Here is a 5,513-nt window from a genome sequence, read left to right as displayed (position 1 = left end):
GGGCTTTTAAGTTTTTTTTTTTTTTTTTTTTTTTTTTTTTTTAGAGATGACTGGTAAGGGGAACTTAACCCTTGACTTGGTGTTGTAAGCGCCACGCTCTCCCAAGTGAGCCACGGGCTGGCCCTAGAGTATTTACATTTCAATTGATTATTTACACTTTTTTATTTGAAACAGTAAATCAATTTTAACTGTAAATTTAGTATGTCTGATTTATAATAATCATTTCTTAACCTCTTTCTGCTATGCTAATGATTATGTTCTCTTACGAAAGTTATCTAACATGAGATGACTTCTCTTACAAGAACTTTTTGCTTTGTTTATTTTCCTACCTATTTTATGTCTTTCTCCCTTTGAATCCTGTTTAATTTCTGGAGGTATTAATTTCTCTTAAGAACTTGGAGAGCATTAGTTTTTATAGAACAATCTTCAGCCCTCTTTGCTGAAAGCCCCATTCCACTGTTTTTTCAGTTGGTTTCCTTTCCTTCTACTTAATGAAAAAAAATTGGGTCATTACGATTTCATATCTTTGAAGAGTCCCCTATGAATCCACAGAATCTATTTCTTGATGCTCACATATTTTTCTTTTTCAATGAAACTATAGCTTATTTCGTCTTTCTTTCCCTCCTACACTTGTGTTTTTTTATCACTTCCTCCCCCACACCAGAGGTTCCCCACCTGTCCCCTCATGAGCCATGAGTGGCTCGCAAAGCCGTTTCAGGTGGCCCATAAGCTGCCTGTCAGCTCACCGCTCCTGCCTCCACAAGCAAAGTGGGTCACCCGTGGGCCTTCTCAGCTTCCGAACAAGGGCCAGTACTCACCTGCTCCACAGTTTCTCCCTCCACCATGGAAATAAACCTCCTTTCAAGTTTATGACTCATACCATCATAAATGGGGCGTATCAGGCTAATTTGAATAATAAAAAAGAATACCCTAACAAGTCACACCATACCAGTAGGAAGTCCACATTTCCTTAAAAAGTTGTGAACTGAGTATGAATTTTACACAGCTTCAAACTCAAAATTACATTACCAAATGTAATGGTTTTACTTATCTATAACTAGACTCACCCTAGATTGAAAAACCCATGTTGGCTTGGTGGTAGAAAACTGAATCTTGCCAGCTCCAGAGAATTCACTAACTTCTAGTCTAACACTTAGTTCCTTAAGAGGGAGGGGTGGCAATTGATGAGCCAATTTAGGATTCTGCCGCATATCTAGTGTTTCTCTTCCGCCTGGGTTGGAGGCTGCGTATCACATAGGGCATCCACAGGGGGTAGTGTTGGGAGGTGGGCATGCGATCACCTTCAGAGCTCACTTGCCTCTTCCAAGGGTCATTCATCCCATCAGGCCTTGGACTGCAGCTAAGCTTGCATCACCACTGCTGCGACAGCAGCTTCTCCATGGTTCCCAGGTGTTGGCTTCTCTTACTCTGTTCTCCCTGGACTCTGTGCTGTCCATACCAAGCCTGAGCCTCTCGGTCTATTTCTGGTCTATCAGCCCCTCCAGCTTCTGGCCTGCAGGCATAGGGGTGGCGGTGGGGGTGGGAGAAGGTGGGGGCTGAAGGCTTTCCCTGCAGCACTTGGAGTGTTCGGATTTTCTGTGAGGCTCCTTTGAGGTCTGTCTTCCTAGAAACTTTCTTCAGTCCTTGCTTCTTTACTGTTTGAGGTACCATGTTGGCTTGCAGGTAGAAAACTGAATCTTGCCAGCTGCAGAAAATTCACTAACTTCTAGTCTAACACGTAGTCCCATCGTAGGGAGAGGGTGGTCATCAATTAGCCAAATTAGGATTCTGGAAGAATCCTATGTGGCTTGCAGCTTATGCTCGGGGATCCCTCAGACTTTCCCTCTGAGCTTTATGTTATCAGGCCGCTCCTGGGATCCAGCCTGGGGCGGGGCACCGCCTTTCTTTCCACTCTTTCTCAAGGTGGTGGAGCCCTCTTGTCCTTTTGGGTGAGGGAATGGCATTACATCACCCTGCATGCATCCCACTTCATGGTACAAATTATGTGTTCAGGGTTCCCCCGGATTTGGCCCTTGATACTGAAACCGACCACTTGAATTTAAACAAATCTTTTTCTATTTTAATTGCCAGATTCACCCAACTGAAAAGTCTTGTCTTTTAAGACTTTTGTCTCTACTCTGGGTTTACAGAAATTGATCTCAGAATTGAAAAGCCAAGAGTGTAATGTTTTATTCTCTCTCTAAAGTCCCTTCCCTAAGGGAAGGGCATATTGAAAAACTTTAACTTCCACTTGAATTGGGGAGGGCGGGAGATGAAGAATAGAACCTCTTGCATAGTGTAACATTAAAATATTACCCTAGTAAATTTGTCTTGCTTTATAGAAAGTGTGTCATAATCACCCCCAAAATGTCTCTTTTTCTCTCTCTCTTTTCTTTTTCTTTTTTTTTTTTTTTAATTGATCATTCACTCTGGTAGTGCAATCATGTTCGGAAAGCCTGTGACTGGTAAGTGCATGAAAAGACTAAATAATTGTAATAAATCCTAAAAAATAGAATCATGACATTCTAAAATATTTAGAAATATGTCATTTCATTTGTAATTTCAATTGTGATACAGCTATTTTAATGGGGGAGATGTGATAGAGTAGATTGGAATTAGATAATCCTGGGTCTGGCACATATTAGCTGTATAACCTTGGATGACTTACTCAAAAACCCTCTGAGCCTTTATTTCCTCATCTGTAAAACTGGGAGTAACATCTTTTCAATGCTGTTCTATGGGACATTATTTTTAAGAAACCCATAATGCAAAAAAAGGAGTTTTTGTGGTTAAGTAAATTGGGAAACACTAAAAAAAAAAAAGAAAAAACCACTAGTAAATGTCTTTACTACAGTACTTCCCAGGTTCTGTGTTCAGCTAATTTAACTTTTGATTAGTAGAAAGGGAATATTAAATAGGTGTTCTTAGATACAAGCAACAGAAACTCATCTGACTGATGAAAAGGAAAAGTAGAAAAGAAATGCTTTGGAAGGATGTTGGGTGGTTCGTAGAAATGTCAGGAAGGCTGGAGAGCCAGATTTGGAGAAAGGGCAGGAATAAAGAAGGTTGGGAAGGACCAGAACCACATTCATGGGCTAAGCCTGTCTGGGGAGCACACACCACTCACCACTGAGCCCTGGGTGCACCTGCTCCATGGGCTAGGCTGTGGGTACTGACATGGGCACTGCTGTTACCCCTGGGAACTCGATGGTACCACTTCTGGGGTCACCTTTGCTCCCAGCATGGACTCTGTGCAAGCCCTGGCTTTTTGTCTCATTAGCTTCCAATTTGCAATAAAGATCTATGGTAGGCTGGATAAAGTCCCCCAAAACATCAATGCCCTAATACCCAGAATCTGTGAATGAACATGTTATCTTTCCTGGTAAAAGAGATTTTGCAGATGTGATTAAGTTAAGGATTTAGATATGGGGATTTTCTGGTTTGAGTGGGCCCAGTATAATCACAAAGGTCTTTATAAAAGGGAGGTATGAGGATTAGCAAGAGATGTGACAACAGAAGAATTTGAAGCCATTTCAGGTAAGAGCCATGAGCCAAGGATTGCAGGCAGCCTCTTACAGCTGAAAAGGCAAGAAAATAGATTCACTCCTCAGAGTCTCCAGAAGCAACCAGCACTGTTTATGTCTTGACTTTGGTCCAATGAGACCCATTTTGGACTTCTGACCTTGTTTTAAGATGGCAAGTCTGTAGTACTTTGTTACAGCAGCCGTGGAAAACTACTATAGGATCCTTAAGTCTGATTGGCACAGCCTAGGCTATGTATCTGATCCCCAAATAGAAAGACTGAAAAAAATGTGTGAGTTTTCAGTTTCTCTAGTGGAAAATGGCCTCTGCTGTCACTAAGACTCAGAAAAACATAAGAAATGGGTTCTGATGTTGGTCATTTATCCTATCTACCCAAAGACACATGATGTTCCCATGAGAGTATTACGCAGTGTTTCCCAAATGTATTAGATAGCAGAGCCTCTATTTTCTATTTTTTCTCGGAGCATCCCCAGAACCTCTCTTGGGAAGGGTTGCGTTGGAAAGAATGATGATAAAGAACATAGCACAGTGCCTGGTACATTGTGCACTTTCAAAAAATGGTGATGTCTTTGCAGTTGCTGTTGGCAGCTACACTAAGCTAACAACCAACAAGTTTGATGACTGCAGAAAATTACTGTTCTATTAGTCTTCTTGTGAAAGAAAAAAAAAATACTCTGGTGCAAACCATGGGAAGATGGAGCTCCAGGAGTTCATAAGGAAGTGAAAAGGAAATGGGCATGGGGAGAGCTGCAGAGTAGCTTGGCAGTGAGATCCAGTCCTCTGAGATTCTGGAATGGAAGAATTTACAGGACTTGGCAATTGATTTTATCATAGGGAATGGATGTGAAAAGAGCCAGGACAGCTGCAAGGTTTGAAGCCTAAGAACCACTCAAAAAATGGTGGTGCTAAAATGGAGACTTTATGAAGGGATACATGCACTTCCATGTGCATTGCAGCTCTATTTACAGTAGCCAGGAGTTGGAACCAGCCTAAATGCCCATCATTGAATGAGTGGATGAGGAAAATGTAGTATATTTATACAATGGAATACTATTCTGCTGTAAAAAAGAATGAAATTCTGCCATTTGCAGCAACATGGATGAACTTAGAGAAAATTATGTTAAGTGAAGTAAGCCAGGCACAGAAAGAGAAATACCACATCCTCATTTATATGTGGAAGCTAATAAAAATAAATAAACAAATAAATAGAAGAAAAAAACAGACACAACAATAATTCTGTGAACTTGTTAAGAGAGGTGAACAAAACTGAGATTGCCAGGGGGTGGGAAAGGGGGACAGAGAAGGGGGAAAGGGAGGAATTGGTTGGTAAATGGCCATGAAAATCAATTACATTGTATAATGATAAATAAAAATTTAAAAAAATAGTAAAATGGAGACTTTAATAAAGGAGATGTTTGGGGTAAATTTGGTTTATTTTTAGATTTCCTTTAGTTGATTTGAGATTGGTCTAGAATCAATTTGGCTTCAGATGTAGCTTCGAATGTCACCAGGATACTGTCTTGCTTAAGCTCTAGGAGTGTATGAACCAGGCGAGGCCCAAGAGAGGAAAAGTCATTGCATGGGAATCTTAGTATTAGAATCTTAGAGTTTTGAGATCAGATGATTAACATATTCCACCTATAAATAAGGACATGAGGCCCAGAAATTTTAAGTGAAAAGGAAAAATAATCAGTGAAACAGACTGAAAATGAGTAATCGGAGATGTGACAAAAGTCAGAGAGGTCCAATATTACAGAAGCAAAGGAAAAGGAATGCAGGTACATCAAAGAGGAACTTGAAAAAAGCTAAGTTCTTGGTGTACTTGACATTTTTTACATATTTAGTCCATTTAATTCTCACAACATCCTTTCAATGTAAGATATTGCCACCGTTTGACAGTTGGTGAAACTGAGGCTAAGAGACATCAAGTACCCTACCCAAGATTGTGTGAGTTGTTGAACTGGGATTCG

Source organism: Galeopterus variegatus, unplaced genomic scaffold, assembly GCF_000696425.1.
Source record: "Galeopterus variegatus unplaced genomic scaffold, G_variegatus-3.0.2 Scaffold23, whole genome shotgun sequence".
Lineage (NCBI taxonomy): Eukaryota > Metazoa > Chordata > Mammalia > Dermoptera > Cynocephalidae > Galeopterus > Galeopterus variegatus.
Note: the sequence above shows the minus strand (reverse complement) of the source record.